Source organism: Pinus tabuliformis, chromosome 8, assembly GCF_031772625.1.
Source record: "Pinus tabuliformis cultivar Carrire ecotype Pingquan chromosome 8, CPIR1, whole genome shotgun sequence".
In the NCBI taxonomy this organism is placed as follows: Eukaryota; Viridiplantae; Streptophyta; class Pinopsida; order Pinales; family Pinaceae; genus Pinus; species Pinus tabuliformis.
This window is the reverse complement of record NC_142294.1, coordinates 1,509,184,052-1,509,203,011: the sequence shown is the minus strand read 5'-3', so window position 1 is coordinate 1,509,203,011 and position 18,960 is coordinate 1,509,184,052. Positions and strand designations below refer to the sequence as shown.

The 18,960-nt window shown below is 34.0% G+C and overlaps 1 non-coding gene and 1 pseudogene across 1 annotated transcript; one reads left to right on the top strand and one right to left on the bottom strand.

Annotated features, from left to right (window-relative positions):
* Nucleotides 1-228: 228 nt before the first annotated feature.
* LOC149241609 (putative E3 ubiquitin-protein ligase BAH1-like 1) lies at nucleotides 229-3,261 on the top strand (annotated as a pseudogene).
* Nucleotides 3,262-18,633: 15,372 nt separating this feature from the next.
* Nucleotides 18,634-18,706, bottom strand: TRNAE-CUC (transfer RNA glutamic acid (anticodon CUC)). The gene has a single exon. It is a non-coding gene; the product is annotated as a tRNA-Glu (tRNA).
* Nucleotides 18,707-18,960: the final 254 nt, after the last annotated feature.

The window sequence follows — 18,960 nt, the reverse complement described above, 5'->3', positions numbered from 1 at the left end:
CCTGCAACAATGAAAGTTTTGGGTCTGCCATTATGCTTTGCAGTGATAATCCTGATGGGTATTCTCTCTGAACACAGCATCCTCCTTATTTCTTTATATTTAACACGGAAGAAAATGTATCAGTTTCGTATGTTGTAAGACCACCTTCATTTCCCGTTAAATGACAGGGTTTTTATACAATTTCCGCTTGATGGATCGTGTTTCACTCTTGTTTTAAAGGTTTTGACCATGAAGTTTGGGGAGAGATTTGCCGAGTATCTACACGGAGAGGATGAGCATTCTCTGGACAAATGTTCACACCTCGAATACAAACGGCTGAAGAAGGTACTGAAAAAGTGTCGTGATGGATACTTGCATGACGGCATGGGATCGGACTTTGAAGCAGGGCTTTACAGTTCACAAACGACGGAAAACGAAGACGTAATCTGCGGGGAAACAACCAAAGACATTTCCAACTCATGTGATTCATTCAGCACATGTTCATCGGAAACTTGTGCAGGTGTTTAAATCTAATTAATGCCGTCCATTTTTTGTTTATTATGGATACGGAATAGCATTTTGTGTTCTCGGATTCAAATATTTGAAGTTCATTTTCAGTACGGAGGAGGTTTGAAGTCAATATACATCTTTATCTTGTGGAAGGCATTGGGCAAACCTTCTGTAATTTCAGAAGATTACAAGCGTTTTGTCAAAATACTAATCAAAATGGCCAGCTGTTTCGGGCTGAACGTTTCTAACTTTTCTTTTTCGTATGTGTCCTCTTGCAGTCTGTGATAGAATTTTCTTCTACGAGCTGACAAAAGAAGAGTCTGCTATAGTGGGTTGCTTCAGTTCCCGTGCCAGACGTTTGTTGCATCTGCATCTTGCGTCTGGTTTTCAAAGGTACCTGTGGCGAGTTAAACACTTCTTTGCTGATGATCATGAAGCAATGATTCGAGAAGGCCGGCATTTAGTCAGCTATGTGGCGATGAATGCCATTGCGATCCGAAAGATTCTGAAAAAGTATGACAAAGTAAGTTCAGAAACGACGTCGTTTATGTTACAATTGTTTGTTTTCTTGGATTGGAAAAAATTGCTATGTTTCACCACACCCACATTCATAGTCAAGGTCCACTACTTTTTCTAGCAGTATCAACCGCGCGGTCGCATTTAGCCCGTTGGGGCAGGTGGTCCCATGGAAGGCATAGGAGAACTCGGGAAATTGAGAGGAATAAAACCCAGACGCTCAGCGTCTAAAATACCATTTAACTGCTTTTTACCCCAGAACTTAGTTCAACCCGATTGCTGATTTTTAACCTTTAAAAACATTCGGCTATGAAATTTGTGGAGACACCTATCGTCTATTCGCTCCCACAAATTTCTAATTTCATTTCGAGTTCCTGATTGCCAAAATCTCACTCCTCTGTGCTTACTTTCAACCGTCAGAAGGGATCCTTCCAAGGAAAATATGACCTTGGAAGGGATCTCCTTTACATCTGAATGTATTACTCAACTATTTTCGGTTTGAGAATGTTAATAATGTGGTATTGTCATTTTTGAATGCAGGTTCATAGCTCAGTCAATGGCCGGAATTTCAAGACAAAGTTACAGGCTAAACATATAGAGTTATAGAAGTCACCTTGGTTAATTGAATTGATTGCGTTTCAGATCAACACAAGAGATTCGGAGCATGGACATATTAGTGATATTTTTCCTGAATGCTCATGCGACTTTACTGCCAGTGATCCTGTTCTTACATGCACATTGCCTGATTCTATGAAATTGGAGTTTAGCCTCACATGCCCTATCTGTTTGGTAAGTTCAAACTCTGTTGGCATTTTTAGTTGTTGTTCTTCTCCAGTAACAAGTACCTACAGTACCGAGGCTCTGATCTAGAGTTGGCTTTTCTTATCTGGTAGCTTCAAGCGAATGTAATGCAGTAAGCTAAGCCCCGTGCAAATATAATATATTTTTTTTTTCTTCTGTTACTGGATTAGCGTTAGGGACATACATGGTGTTTTGTGTAATTTCATATTCCATGCATTGAGGTGTCAGTTACCATGGTTTTATGTATCCATTCCATTAGAGATCTGCACAGTTATTGGGGAGAGATTGTGTCCTAGTGCAGCATGTTTAGAAGTCAGGTTTGCCACTATGAAGATATGAGACTATCGGCAAAAAACAAAAATACAAGGTAGGAATGTTTGATACTAAAGTCAATTTGATTGTATGGATTTCTCACCATGGCCTGTATGGAGTTCCCAAATTAATGTTAATGCCTTTGCCCAATAAAAGTTATGTTTGAGCCCTAAGACTCTTTAGCTCAAAACCTGTAAAACTCTAATTCTTAAATTGATTTATCGTTCTGCGGTTTGACCTATGGAGCATCTTGGGTTTTCCCTGCATGTGTAAAAATGTGGGTGTGCATACTGAGCATTGAGCAACCTAGCAACCATGTTTATCTGTTACATGCTAGAAAGGAGAGCTTCAACATAAAAAACAGTATTAGTTGACTTCGCTATTTAATGCGTAGAGACGTTTCTTCCCTTGTTAGTAAGTGTTCACGATGTTCCGAATTTTATTATCTTGCAGGATATAGTGTTTGATCCTGTTGCATTGGGGTGCGGACATATTTTCTGCAAAAATTGTGCGTGCACAGGGGCATCAATACCAACAATTGAAGGGGTCAAAGCGGCCAATCCACGCGCTAGGTGCCCAATATGCAGACAGGTATTGCTGGAGCTGTTTGCCTTTAGATTTTAAAAGAGTGCACTCCCGATGACTGCTGAGTTTGGTTTATCATTTTAAACAATACTTGATCCATCTCTTGGAAGTTGAGTTATGGACATACAAAACAGAGAAAAGCCATTGAATTCTGTAAGTGTGAATGCAGATGGGGGTTTATGTTGATTTTGTTCATTTGCCCGAGTTAGGCTTGTTGGTGAAGAAAAGGTGCGAATACTTGTCCTGTTCTAATGGTTGTTATTTGTTTTGACATTGGAACATTGTCCTGTTCTAATGGTTGTTATTTGTTTTGACATTGGAACATTGTATGACTTCAAATAATGAAATAGTTTACATATGACTCATATATCCTTTTGTGATGGTTTAAACCAGCAGATGCAGGGGCTATTGGAAGGAAAGATTGCATACAGAACGGGCAGAGAGAATAAAACAAGCAAAGGAACATTGGGATCTACAAACACGATTTGTATTAGGCTATTTATGACTTGTGCCACAGGTTTTTGCATGGTCTTCAAGGGATCGAAGCCCCTCTCTGAGAGCAACAGGAGGTTTGTCATCTTGAGTATCACTGTTTTGGTTTTTCTTTACATGGGATCTACTTTGATTCCCAATATTTGGGTAGCTTTTCAGTTCACAGGAGCAACCACAGGTCTATCTTTAGGTTTCATATTTCCTGCTTTGATAGCCCTGAGGTCTCACCCCAACCAACGAGAGGAAAGCTTAGGATTAAGGAAGAAGATTCCCATGTTTTTAGGATTCTTCATAGTGTTCCTTGTCAGATGGTTATGACTTTTGCACTAAATATATACTGTTTTTTTTTTTAAATCTTTTGGAGATTAAATAAATCATTTCTTTAGGCCCCTCTTATTTTAGGCCAGTAATTTCATGCTTCAAGAGTTGCAAACTTTATTAAACTAGGAAATTAGTAACAGAGGTCTCAGGTGAAAGAGGTAGTACAAAGAAACTAATGAAATTGATATTTCAGTTTCACAGACCTTCTCCACTAAATACTCGTAGAATTCGTTTATACAAACATTAGAGTCCAGTTCCTTGACTATATGAAATACTAGGCATGAAGTGAAACATGGCCTTGGTGGAGGACTTATTTTCCAGTTGATGACTGTCGTCAAACTGGGTTGTGCAAGATTATAAATAAGACACTATATCATGTCCATTCTGACAGGCATATCAAAACATTCTTTTACCCTTCTGATTACAGCAAAGAACCTTTAGATGTGATTCTTCAAATGTTTTGGATCAAATCATGTTGCTAGAACACACTCATTGAGTTCTCTATTGTTTCTGATTTCTGCCAGAGCTTTACTGGCATATCTGACTGAAAAGTTTGAACTTTATGAAATGAGTAGTGAGTTTTATTCTAAAATGAACTCTATTGTGTATTTGTTGAGTACTTGTTTTTTCCTTTATTAGCTACCAACATACTTCATTCACAGCAACAAAGGTCGCATGAACGAACTTCTCTTAATCGTATTTACAGTGTACTTATTCACAGTGCTCTACTGCAATAATTGTGTATGTTTATGCTCTTGCTGCTCCAATTTACATATCTTTTTTGGCTCCCTGAGCTTTCTTACAATTCTTCGTTCTTGGTTGCAGGAATTGACCTCGACAATGTCAATTAAAAAAAGACCTTCAAGGGTTTTGAAGGCAGCGAAGAGTGTTTTTAAATCTTATAATGGGACACGACTATTTTATCTTGGGTTCTTTTACTTTTCCTCCTGTGGCTCCTTAAATGCTCCTTTCCTCGTTGGTATCTTCGTGTATCTTCTTGCTGTAGTCGGTACGCCCATCTGTGTCTAGGCAGGAACAAGTTTGGATTTTCCTGATCCACTGCCCACTCTTCATCGTCTCTGTAAAGCCCGTTATCTATTGGGGGTTTGCCTGTGGGTAGACTCCTGAAGGGTATTCTGTTTCAAGGCTTTGCATAACAGTTTTAGGGAGGATTGATATCTGAGTATGTTGGGCAGGAACAAGTTTGGATTTGCTTGATCAATAGTAATAGAAGGCTTCCTGATGGAAAAACAGACAAGTATTCTGGACAGAGATGTAACTTACAGGTAAGTCTTTGTTTTATTGTATTTCGGGTGTGTTTTCTCTGCAATATATCAAGGGAGTTTCGTTTTTACTGTTCATTCTTTTCGGGGCAAAACTAGTGGCAAAGCTCAGGACTCAAATATAAGTCGTGTTAATCAAGAATTTTCGTTGATGCTTACAATTTCGCTTATAGCTGCGTCGGTAACCAAGTGAACTCTCCAAATCAGCTCATACTCGCCTTTTAGGGTGAACAATTTTAACTCATAAGTTTGCCTTTGCTTGTCCTGAAGATAAGGCAGATCCTACCCTTGAGTTATTGTGTTATTGTTCTACTGTTTGAATTGGGTCTTTCTAAAGGGCTTTCTTTCTTTTACTGTTTTTGGAGTTCGGAGATTTCAAGAAACAAGTCTCAAATTTCTGTGGACCTCTGTGAAAAGGGTGTTTCCAAGGTGCTTCTCTTTCCGTGTTAGTTTTGATAAAGGTTGAAATTAGTCAAGGGCCTTTGTAGTCCATATGAAGTCGGTGTCTTTAACGGTTTATGCGTTCAACGTGAATTAATCAGCTGCTTTTCAAATATTTAGGAATTAAGAAGGCAGCCTGCGTTTTAAATTGCAGTGGTTGGAGGAATATGTCCCAAGGGACTGTACATTACATAGTGGACTTCCTCTGGCTTGGCTGCCAGTTCCGAGGGGTAACTATTCTTCCCAACTTGCTTTGTGACTTGCACCTGGCGTTGAATCTCATCCCAGGGTAGACCATAGTGGGAATGGAACCTTGGTGGATGGCTGAATCCTCTGTCAACCTGATAAACATACCAAAATCCCATTAGCAGTCTGAAGCTGTTTTAAGTTTGTGGAATAGATCTTTCATGGGGTTACTCTTTTGTTAAATTATTTGTCTGTTATCTTTTTCTTCAGAAAACCATATTTCAATCTGAAGTCGCTCCACTCTGATTATGAAATGGGTGTTTCACTTGTCCACAACATGTTACTTTCTAAGATTATCTGGCAATTCGCTAGGATTAGTTATATCAGAGTGTTGTGCTATTGGATTGGTGGTTATTTCCAAAGGTCGGTACATCCTTATTTAATGGTTAATGTTCAGTGTATGAGAAGGATTGTGCTATTGGATTGGTGGTTGTTTCGAAAGGTCGGTACATCCTTATTTAATGGTTAATGTTCAGTGTATGAGAAGGATGGATGCCAATCTGAAGTTTTGTACAGCTCTGTGAAATCGTTACTTACAAAATTTATGCACATCTTGGGGAATTATACTGTCGGTGGCACTGTTCCTGACATGTGCAACACTGGCACTCATATCCCTTTTTGGGCTCCACTTAGCTGTCTAAAGGAATGATCCATACACCTGCAATGAGGATTCTTCATAGGACCCTGAGTTGCACTATTACTTTACATGCAGCATTAGCATCCATATCCTAAGTTTTTGTATATCCTTATTTAATGGTTAATGTTCAGTGTATGAGAAGGATGGATCCAATCTGAAGTTTTTGTACAGCTCTGCGAAATAGTTACTTACAAAATTTATGCACACCTTGGGGAATTATATTCTTGGTGGCACTGTTCCTGACATGTGCAACAAAATTTATGCACATCTTGGGGAATTATACTCTCGGTGGCACTGTTCCTGACATGTGCAACGCTGGCACTCATATCCCTTTTTGGGCACCACTTAGCTGTCTAAAGGAATGGTCCATACACCTGCAATGAGGATTCTTCATAGGACTCTGAGTTGCACTATTACTTTACATGCAGCATTAGCATCCATATCCTAAGTTTTTGTACATCCTTATTTAATGGTTAATTTTCAGTGTATGAAAAGGATGGATGCCAATATGAAGTTTTTGTACAGCTCTGCGAAATCGTTACTTACAAAATTTATGCACATCTTGGGGAATTATACTCTCGGTGGCACTGTTCCTGACATGTGCAACGCTGGCACTCACATCCCTTTTTGGGCACCACTTAGCTGTCTAAAGGAATGATCCATACACCTGCAATGAGGATTCTTCACAGGACCCTGAGTTGCACTATTGCTTTACATGCAGCATTAGCATCCATACCCTAAATTGGGCACCATCTAGATGTCCAAAGGAATGAGCCACACCCATGTTTTTAGGATTCTTCATAGTGTTCCTTATCAGATGGTTATGATTTTTGCACTAAATATATACTGTTTTTTTTCTTAAATCTTTTGGAGATTAAATAAATCATTTCTTTAGGCCCCTCTTATTTTAGGCCAGTAATTTCATGCTTCAAGAGTTGCAAACTTTATTAAACTAGGAAATTAGTAACAGAGGTCTCAGGTGAAAGAGGTAGTACAAAGAAACTAATGAAATTGATATTTCAGTTTCACAGACCTTCTCCACTAAATACTCGTAGAATTCGTTTATACAAACATTAGAGTCCAGTTCCTTGACTATATGAAATACTAGGCATGAAGTGAAACATGGCCTTGGTGGAGGACTTATTTTCCAGTTGATGACTGTCGTCAAACTGGGTTGTGCAAGATTATAAATAAGACACTATATCAAGTCCATTCTGACAGGCATATCAAAACATTCTTTTACCCTTCTGATTACAACAAAGAACCTTTAGATGTGATTCTTCAAATGTTTTGGATCAAATCATGTTGCTAGAACACACTCATTGAGTTCTCTATTGTTTCTGATTTCTGCCAGAGCTTTACTGGCATATCTGACTGAAAAGTTTGAACTTTATGAAATGAGTAGTGAGTTTTATTCTGAAATGAACTCTATTGTGTATTTGTTGACTACTTGTTTTGAAGGATAAACCTGTAAAACGAGTACTTATGTGAAAAATAGAACAGAAGATCTTGACTGCATTTGTGACATATTTGCTGGAGTTCTTTAGTGTTGTCTCATAAATAAAGATCACACTGTAATGATTACCCACAACTTGCAAGAAGAGCCCTGGATTTTAGTTGTTGAAGATTATCGTTTGGGTGTGATGCTTAAATTCTATAAGTTGATCAGAAGAAATGCCAAAATCACAATGCAGATCTAATTTCAAAGAGTGTTTGGTAATAAATTTTCTGGTCTCCAGCTTCTGCATTAAGAATTGTTTGAGTTTACTGCTCCAGGATTATCTGTGTGTAGAATTTCCATACTTGATGTTTTGAATCACACTTGATTTCGTTTTCAGGAAGGAATAAATCATGGGAATGATAACAGAATGACAGTTAATTAGTATTGATAGTGAAGGAAATAGAAGCTTACTTGGGTCTTAAGTAAAGCTGCTCTAGAGGGTTGTATCAGTTGGTTGAAAGCTATGTTGCACTGGTTTTGGGGATGGAGGAACGACAGGGACGAGTCCCCGAAATGGCTAGAGTGCACCCCCAAATTTTCACGGGACGGCGGGTTGGGCACGACAATTATATATATAAAACATTTGTTGTTGTTTCAAGCTTGTAAGCATAACAAGCTATACTTTATAGTATTATCTCAAAAAATTTTAAAAAAGGATGAATGACGTTCCATTATTGGCCACTAGACATAAGCTTTAGCTAGAGGAAACTTAAATGTGACTACTTTAAATTTGTAATAAGGTCCATGAACAATCTATCAAATAGAATTGTCTTTACAACAGTTTTTTTCCTCAAATTTCTTGTTAATGATGACTATGTTAAACATAAAAGACATTCCCTTTTCAATAGGTTTTGCAAGCTTTTAGGTATCAAAGACACATTTATTTATTTTCCTGGTTTGCAAAATTATATATAGATATTTATTGATGACTCAAGTAATTAATTTTACTATTATTTGCTTATAAAATCCTGAAAAGGAAAGTGTTTGTCTGGCTCTTTGAGTAAAGAAGTTTCAACTCTAATATTTTGATTTTAAATTTGAATCATATATTTAATTTTATTGTAAATTACAATTTCTTTATCTAAATTAAGATATTTTTTATTTTGATATAAAAAAAATGTATGTCATTTTTTTTGTCAACATTAAAAAATATTTTTAATTTCAATATACATTATATAATTTAAAATCATATATATATATATATGTATATTTTTTTATTTCATTCTACACTATATAATTTCTATTTCACTTTAAATTATAAATATAGATATTAAATTTTATATCAGCCTACTGCCATCTTTCATCATATATTGGGGGCATACACAATTGATATCGATCACATATAATGAAAAGTCAATGCTGTAGAATCCACGACTCAACCAGCCCTTATTAGGCTGATAAAATAACAAGAAAAGAACAATACAAATATATAAGTTGGGCTTCTTTTACTAAAAGAAGAGCTGGGTAGCCAGAGGCAGTGCCCATTGGTCTCAGTGAGAACTTTAAATGAATCACCTATCCATAAGTGGAGTATACACAATTGATATCGATCAGCCCAACCTATCCAGGTCTCGCATGCATTTTTGCAAGCTTATTAACAACTAACTAGTGACATTGTTTATAGGGCTTTTCACAACTAACCTTCTGTGATAAAAACTTTCATCTTTATGTTTATGGGATTTTTCACAATTTTTGCAAGCTTATTAACAACTAACTAGTGACATTGTTTATAGGGCTTTTCACAACTAACCTTCTGTGATAAAAACTTTCATCTTTATGTTTATGGGATTTTTCACAATTTTTGAAAGCTTATTAACAACTAACTAGTGACATTGTTTATAGGGCTTTTCACAACTAACCTTCTGTGATAAAAACTTTCATCTTTATGTTTATGGGATTTTTCACAACTAACAAAAACTTTCAGTGTAATGGTATAGTTTGAAAGTGACAACACCATTGTGAATATTTATTAATAATCACGGATGGTAATGCTTATGGGGCTTTTTCGCAACTCATTTTTTAGCTTAAAATTGATAATACCATTGTGATAATTTATTAATAATTAGTAACAGTCATCGTTATGTTTATAGGGTTTTCACAACTTACTTTTTAATTTAAGATTGACAACACCATTGTGACAACTTATTAATAACTAGTGACGGTCATGTTTATGTTTATAGGGTCTTTCACAACTTAACTTTTTAGCTTAAAATTGACAACATCATTGTGACAACTTATTAATAACTAGTGACAGTCATGTTTATGTTTATAGGGTCTTTTACAACTTAACTTTTAGCTTAAAATTGACAACGCCATTGTGACAATTTGTGACAACTTATTAATAACCTGTAATAGGCATGTTTATGTTTATAGGGTCTTTCACGATTTAAAAACAAATATCGTTAATTAATTCCTCTAATACTACAATTGCAATTTTTGTAATTATTGGTTTCAATAGGGTTAGATGTTACCTTAGTTGGCATTTCTATGTTTGGAATAAACCATTTTTGGCTCCCATGGACTACAACTAGAGTTGGAATAAGGAAAAACCTTGATGAGCCTTTTGTGTCATTTCTGTGAACTAGCTCAATGAAGTTGTGCTACTCCCAATAGAGTATATATCCCTCCACCCATTGCAACATGGATTCAACATTCCATAAACAAGTGAACATTGAGAGAACATATTTGCTTTTACCCTTTGATTCTCCCTTGTGCACCTTGAGTGCCAATTTAGAACATTGTCGATTACCCTATTTAGAACAACTCTCCTATTCCCAATCTCCATCATAAAATCCATCATTTCACCCTTGTGAACAAGTATACGTAAGCACTAATCTATTTTGGTTTGCAATCTTAATTGTCGTGTGTGGAGAGGTGCTTTGAATCTCTTAATGGGAGATATTTATAGTGAAGCATTAGATCAAAAAAATAATTAAAACAAATCCATAATGCCAGACAAATTTAAAAAGAAAAAATTAATAATAAAAAGTAAAATGTGAAGTGCATAGGGCATAGAATAGATGATGACATGGTGCTCTTTTAAGGCACTCTGTGGTGAAAAGTTCAAGTTTAAAACTCTATGGGCAAACATCTAATCATGCTAAGGGTTGGTGTGTGGTCTTCAGGTAATTTTAACGACTTTGATGCCCTTGCATTGTGGCTACTCAAGCCACAGGTTAAAAATGTCAGTTATCCCATAACTCACATTACCTAACAAACAAACAAAAACAATTAAAAATTAATAAATAATATTGTATTAAAAAAATACAAAACAATTAAAAAATAATAAATAATATTATATTAAAAAAATATTAAAATTAACTGAATTAAAAATAATAAGAATTAATAATTAAAAAGAAAAGTACCTCAACCACACACTCCATTACACATTATAATGGAACTCCCTTAATTCCAAAGTTAAATTAAACTTATCTCAAAGTTAAATCGACCAACTCTCTTAATTCCAAAGTTAAATTAATTGTATCTCAAAGTTAAATTGACCAATTTCAGTTTAGGAATGAATTGTTAAATAATATGTTATCATTAGAAATGACTATATATCAAATGTAGGTATGAAATATTAAATAATATGTTATCATTAGAAATGACTATGATTATATATGAAATGTATGTATGAAATAATGCGAAAAAGGTTAAATTTAACATGAAAATAGAAGGAAATAATTCCATTAAAATGTTAGTACATGATTTTTATACTAAATGGAAGTCAAGGAAAAAAAAACCAACCATTTTGTCTAGTTGATAAAAACATATTATTTTAAATCTAATAATCGTAATGAGAAGTAAATTGTGAAATTCACAAATGTTAACCATTAAATAATTAATTGTTAATAATTTTTTCAAAACAATAAGATTTAATTTTTAATTTTATATTTTAAAAATTATAATATATATTATTCATTTTTGTTATGGGGTCCTTCATTTTTATGAGCTGAATACATATCTATAAATGCATTTTTTTTTATCATTTTTCCAATTTCCATACTATTTTTCTAATTTAAAAATCTATCGGCCTCTTTTTGCACTTTTTAGGGCAATTGCTAGTTTATGCCTAATGATTTGTTAGATGCGTATTCCATTGGCATATTTAAGCTATGCTTTTCTAACAAATAAAATCATCAAATTTCACACCATATATCAAAGGCAATAACTTGATGTGAGATGAAGCAGTCGTCTCTCCATGCACTGGACATCCATAACATGAGTTCGGGCATAGGATGGTTCACCGCAAATAAACTTATTAGGGAAAGGGGGAGTTTAAATTCATCAACAGTCTTCGAGCAAAATCTCTTGTACTTTTATCCATGCAAGTCTCCAAGTTACACCCGCTTTGTTTGGCTTGGTTTCATAGTCGCATGCCCTTTCTCTTCAATGTTTATGGTTACGATATGACATGAAACCCTAGTCACTCTTTGTTTAAAGGAAAAACCCACTTAAAATTGTCACATCATTTTGGATACGCACACAGCCCTAGTTCCGCCAAAATGATGGTATGCATTTAAAGTACTCTTCATTCGAAGTGGCTCATTGTATCTCCGCATAACAAGCCTAGGTGGTGATTTTTTCGGCACAGCGTTGGTCATCAAGAAACAAGCTCGGGAAGAATCCTTTCAGAGACACGTTGCTTATGATTTTGTCCATGAGAGTGGTCAAGCCAAATCGATCAGTTTTTGCATAGTTTCATAATTGGGTGGCCTTTCTCTACGCAGTTGATATATGTCCCAAAGCTTAAATTGGGTGCTTCTAGACGTGCACAATACAATTTTTTTTAGAGAAACACAATGGGAGATTTCGATGTGGCGCGAAAGAATTGCGAGGCAGGGAATCATATTTTGAGACAAGGTAAGGTTGTCAAGAATTGAATTTTGTGACAGGATAAAATATGTATTGGAGTGAGAGATTGAGAGCAACTTTTCTTTCGAGCACAACCATTCATATCATTAAAGTCAGTGTTGTTAAATTTTTGAGGGCTAGCTTTATGATTGTACACCATTTACCCATGGGGCAATGATGTCACGAGAACATTTTGTCGTTGATCAACCTTGTCAATATAATCATGTTCGTCCAGAAAGGAAAGAATCAAATACGCAAAGAAGCACTGTAAATGAAGGTAAGGCCTTAGTTTCCTTAACAAACTCAGGTGGATTAGGTGACCAGTAGGTAGACTAGGAGGATTTTGAAACCATTCCCCACGTACAAGAAAATTTCCATTCAGTATGCGATATCAATTCACTTACTATAAAGTACGCCGCTCTTTAAATGGATACAATCATTTCTTTCTCGATGTCCTCCAATTTCCAAGTTAGGTTACGAGTGTTGGTTATGGAGAAACAAGACTATAGTAACAAGATTGGGCTACATTATTAAGCCATTTCGTTTTTGAAAGAGAAACAAGAGTGAGAAGCTTCTATTCATTGATTGTTTTCTAAGGATGATAATATAATCATTGATTGGGAAGGCTATGATTCGCTAGAATCTATTGTGTAGCTCCCACGGAAGAAATTAATTTCAATTTCAAAGTTTCTTTGTTTTTGCTTTTGTTTTTTTGTTTTGTTTACTTTTTGTTTGTTTGTTTGTTTTTTTTATTTGGATCTTCCTCAGAGCTTAGCAATCATGTGGGTTGTTTCTCTTTGTTGAAGGATTGTCACAAGCTTTTGAGAAATCTAGGGCATCATATGGATTAGGTTCTTTAGGTAGTTTTCTCTTAGATTTTGACATTTTGTTGTGATTGTTCTTTTCTTCTTATTAGTTCCTCTTTCAATTTATTATGTTCCTTGCTTATTATCCATAATTTTATGCAATTCGTGTTGCTTAATTTGATTCACCTATGTAAATACTTTAATTCCATTAAACTTTTTTGAATTCAACCTTGGGAAAGTTGATACCATTAAAGAACCATCCATAAGCAACTCCACTATTGGACTTAAACCCACTTAACAAATTCTTATTAATGGAAAGTGAATACCACCTTTATTTTTATGAGTTCCTTTAGTCACATTATCAATTTGAGGCAACCTCCCATCTAGATATTTTATAATATTTGTGTCCATCTGTTCCAACTTTCCATCCATCCTCTATTTCATATCTCCTTTGATTACTTTTTTCACATGTGAAAAATGAAACTTTTTCAACAAAATATCCTTCATTCCTTAAATCCATCCTCAAATATGGATAATTGGTTATCCATTTCTTCACTTTCTTCATGAGTTATGGATGAGGTTCTTGGATGTTTAATTCATGTAGTATTTTTTGGAACACCCTTAGTCATGCGAGACAATAGTGATAATACTATTATTTTTCTCTTTATCACAACTTTTGAATTGCCAAAAATAGATCTTGTAAACAAAATTTATGTCAATTGTAAGTTACATGCATGTCAAACCCTTTATATTTGGAGATTGTTAGGATGGTCAAACTTTGCCTTGATATATATCGGAATTTTGAGTCCATTTGAGTATGAAATTTTGTCTTGTAGTGCTTTGAAATTTTTCTTAAATTCTCAAAATTTTCACAACTTGAAAATTCATTGGAAAAATTTATAGCGAGAATTCCCAAAAGTCTCACTTCAGAGTAATTTCAGGCTTAGTAAATAACCCTAACTTCCACAATATATATCTCATAAAAGTAAAATGTTTCAAAATTTGAAAAAAATCGTATATAACTCAATATGTCTCCTCAAGATTTTGAAGATTTCAAAGATTGAAAATTTGTTAAAAAAGTTGTAGCAAAAATTCCAAGATGACTTGTTTAAAATTGATTTCAGGATTAGTCATAAGATATATCTCATAAAGTGTAATGATTCAAAATCTGAAAATGCATGATTCAAAATCTAATATTTTCCACTTGTAATTTACTATGTCTCCTTAAGATTCTAAGAATTCAATGAAAAAAATTATAGCAAAATTCCTATAGCAAAATTCTAGTATGGCCTATTTAAAAATGATTTTAAGATTATTCATAAGCCACTGCTTCCATAAATCATATCTTAGAAAGTACAATGATTCAAAACTTGAAATTTTACCATGTACTTTGATATTTCTCCTTTCTATTCTAAACATTTTACAATCCCTTAGAAAATTATAGAAAAATCAAAATATCACTAATTTGGGAATAATCTTGAGATTCGTCACAAACCATAACTTTCATAGGTTATAACTCAAAAAGTATGATGAACTATAACCTAAATTTTTGACCACTTGTACATCACTATTTTTACTTAGTCTCCTAAAAAATTCACTATATGGAACTTCGTAGAGAAATTTCAATATATCTTTATCGAATGAGCAAAATTCTATGATCATATATTGCTCGTACCAAATATTATCAACCAAAATCCATAATCAGTATAAGAATAGACAGAATAAGGAACTCGATGTTTTGATGATGATAAACATTCAATTAATAACAATCATCTTATAGAGGGGAACCTCAATTTACAATACATCCAATGCACAAGTCAAGATGCCTACACAAATGAATATCCTTTAATATAAAAAGGTGATAAAGTGAGTATGTTGTAACCAATTACCACTAAGTTGACCTATCCATAGCTAATATATTAATAATGAATGATTGTTAAGGCCCTAACACAAGGGACTTAGAGGCATTAACATAAATAATAACTTCTTCCATTGCATAATTTATATATATTCACAACCAAACATGCAAGAAAATAAATCTAGTAAATGTAGTATTCAATAAACTTTACTAACTAAATTACAATATTTCATCAATCAATGATCACCACAATTAAATTATTAGAAATGAATCAAAGAAAGTGTTATAAACATGGTAGGAACCAAGTAAGAAAATAAGTTTAGCGCATCTAATTCCCAAGTAACATCCTCAGCTAACTTTGGATCATCCTTTCTCCCCATCATACTTCCATCTTCCACATTCTATCCTTTCCTCTACTGCAATATGTTGGATATTCAACTATATTGATCTAACTACATTTATAACCTATAAGTGGAAGTGTCTACTACAATGACCTAACTTTCCCAACTGACAACTAGTAGTTTCCATCACACCTCTACAAGAGCGTGGCTTAAGACAACTCTCTCACAACTCCAAGTTTCAAAAGAAAAATGGCAGGAAATATCTCCACCCATCATGATAAAACTAGGGACAACACCCTATTATTGACCTTACTCTATCATTGTTGTTATTCTTAGAGAATTTCCATTGAATAACCAATTTAAGCAATGGTGCTTCCCATAGAACCTACACTTTCCCATGTATCATACCATTTTTTTCAACCAATAATTAAATCGCAAAATAATGCTTCATAACATACCATTACTCTTTTGATGTCCATGACATCAATGTTACATTAGTGCCATAGTTATTTAGCTATCTCTTAAGCGCTTAACCTGTAGGTTATCCCACCAAAATACATCATCATGTGTAACTATATGACTATTTTCATGCTATTACCAATATTACATATTGACATTTAAAATAAGTAAGTGTGTTCATTTACCGTGTGCTTCACACCTACAATTCTTTTACAATATAAATCGAACTAGTATCTACATTCCAACATTTCATTTGTAATTTTGTATGCTTAAGAAAATCATCTAATTATCATCATTAATAACATAATAGGTAAAACTCATATATTAATTTCCACTTATATGTAAGCTCACATCTCATCATAATATAGTTATATCAATCTAGGCTCAATATATATTAAGCAAATGAATAACAATATAGGCCATGGTGTAGTTTAGTTGTTTAAAAGCCAAATTGTGGGGTGTCACATACTCAATTAAGTATGAGGCCATGTTTTTGAATAAGCCTTATATTAGATAGTTGGTATGTGGCTACTGAATCTAGAAGGGTTGGCTTTATTAAATAAAACCATTTGGATGGTTGGTACTCATTAATGACAAGATCACAAATAGTTAGGATTTCTTAGTAATAAACTATTTATAAAAGTATAAGACTATGTAATGTTTTGTCAAGTATTTTTAGTATAAATTAGCTCTGCTTATTCGGAAGTTGTCCCCTCATATAGATTTATGAGCTTTATTATCTTTACAGATTATAAATATTTTTAGTATAAATTAGCTCTGCTTATTCAGAAGTTGTCCCCTCATATAGATTTATGAGCTTTATTATCTTTACAGATTATAAATATAAGAGTTGAGACTATGCAAGTTCGTTACTCTTGTTTCCCCTATCTTACTTTCTATAGTTTATATCTAATTTTGATATTTGATCATTATTTACCATTTCAATGGACACTTCAAAGTGAAAGACAAATTTTGTGAAAAGAGAATAATCACCTACAACTAAAATCTTCTTGATAAAGAATTAGAGAATATCATGCTAAACATCGGGGTCTTTTGAAATAAGGCCACCCACTACTCACTCAAAATTGGTTTATATTGACACAACAAAGAGACAATAATCCTAAAATGTGATATACACCATAATTCTATTATGGATACCATCTTGGACACTATGTAACTAGTAGGATAAGTGTGACTCCCTTATAAACATAATTTAGGACTCAATGATGAGATGGGCTCCAAAGAACTAATAATGCCTTAGGAAGACTCCAAGCTCTAAAGTAACAATGATTTCAAACACCCCATCTCACTTTTATTTATATTGGTTTATATTGACACAACAAAGAGACAATAATCCTAAAATGTGATATACACCATAATTCTATTATGGATACCATCTTGGACACTATGTAACTACTAGGATAAGTGTGACTCCCTTATAAACATAATTTAGGACTCAACGATGAGATGGGCTCCAAAGAACTAATAACACCTGAGGAAGACACTCCAATCTCTAAGTAACAACGTTTTAAAACACCCCATCTCACTTTTATTTATATTGGTTTATATTGACACAACAAAGAGACAATAATCTTAAAATGTGATATACACCATAATTCTATTATGGATACCATCTTAGACACTATGTAACCACTAGGATAAGTGTGACTCCCTTATAAACATAATTTAGGACTCAACGATGAGATGGGCTCCAAAGAACTAATAACACCTGAGGAATACTCCAAGCTCTAAAGTAACAACGATTTAAAACACCCCATCTCACTTTTATTTTGGTTTCCTTGTCATCCTTTATTTTGATTTCTTCTGAGTTGCAGTTCTTTTTACGTTCTTTTTACTTAGTCACACAGGGCAATGTGCTAAACCATGCCTACTTCAAGAACTAATAACGCCTGAGGAAGACTCCAAGCTCTAAAGTAACAACGATTTAAAACACCCCATCTCACTTTTATTTTGATTTCCTTGTCATCCTTTATTTTGATTTCTACTATACTTGTCATAGTATGTTAAGTTGCAGATCTTTTTACTAAGTCACATAAGACAATATGCTAAACCATGCCTACCTCTCTCGAAAGACCATTTAGGGATTCTAAGTTTTGAATATAATTAAAATAAACAATATTTTCAATCTTTTTTTTTTTTTTTTTTCTATACTTGTCATAGTATTTTGCAGTTCTTTTCACTTAGTTACATAAGACAATATGGTAAACCATGCCTACATCTCTAGAAAAACCATTTAAGGATTCTAAATTTTGAATATAACTAAAATAAACATTATTTTCGTTTTTTTTTAATAATCATACATACTTCTCTCACTTCTCTCAAAAGACCATTTAAAAATTCTACGTTTTGAATATGACTAAAATAAACATTATTTTCAATTTTTTTATTTGGTCTTAAACCAGGCCTACTCTTTTCTCTGAAAAGACCCTTTAGGGATTCTAAATTTTGAATATAACTAAGATAAACATTTTTTTCAATTTCAATATTTTTTCTTTTAAATGAATGGCAATGGGATTGTCAGTTCAATTTGGAAAACACAACGAGTACCATGCCTATTTCTCTCTTCTCTCGAAAGGCCATTTAGCGATTCCAAATTTTGGATATAACTAAAATAAACATTATTTTCAATTTCAAAATTTTTCCATTTAAGTGTATGGCGAGCGCAAAAATTTCCGTTGCCGGGACTTGAACCCGGGTCTCTCGGGTGAGAGCCGAGTATCCTAACCAACTAGACTACAACGGAACTGTTAAATGCTGGTTAACTGAAGTTATTTTTTATACAATTAATCTGTCCTGGCAAGCAATTATAAAAACGCGCACAAAGGGCTGTTTAATACAGAGACAAACGGTGAAAGAAAAGAGAATTATCATATAATGCAGTGGCACAACTGGCTAAGTCGTGGCTGATGAATGCTGATAGGCAGCGGCTATTGTTTGATCGAACTACAAATTGTTCAATGGCTTGAGAAACACGAATAATGAAAGTTTTATAATAAC